The following is a 539-nucleotide window of genomic DNA, read 5'->3' on the forward strand; positions in this document are numbered from 1 at the left end:
GAACCATTGCTGCCTCCAACTGTGGACATAGAGCATAGCCAATCGCGGCTAGCAGCCACCGATAGCCTTCTCCTCCCATGAATTTGTCTAATCCTCTTTCAAAGCCATCCAAGTTGGTGGCCATCACTGCCTCCTAGGGAGAGCGACCTCCATACTCTGTGCTGCATTAAGTCCATTTATATCATTCATAAATGAAGTAAATAACAACAACGCTGCTTTGTGGGAGGTTTTTGTCGATTAAGCAGTATATTACTCTCTATTACTCTCGTTGAAGAAGTTTAAAATGCAAGTTACGGGCATAGCTAGGATTTATGTTAAGGTGGGGTGCAAGACTTTTGTGGGGGGGGGTGCAGAACCGAGCTATCTGCGACACAATTGCTCAGTTAGTTAAGTATTTTTATTTATTTACTTGATGGGGGGCGCACCTGCCCTGCCTGAACCCCGCCGGCTACGCCCATGTGTTAGGAAAAGGTGACCCCGGCGAGCCTTTCAGGACGGTACGCAGGTCGCGCGCAGTTCTCCAAGGCTGCGCGCGAAGG

The sequence above is a fragment of the Zootoca vivipara genome, chromosome 2, assembly GCF_965207765.1.
Source record: "Zootoca vivipara chromosome 2, rZooViv2.hap1.1, whole genome shotgun sequence".
Taxonomy (NCBI): Eukaryota; Metazoa; Chordata; class Lepidosauria; order Squamata; family Lacertidae; genus Zootoca; species Zootoca vivipara.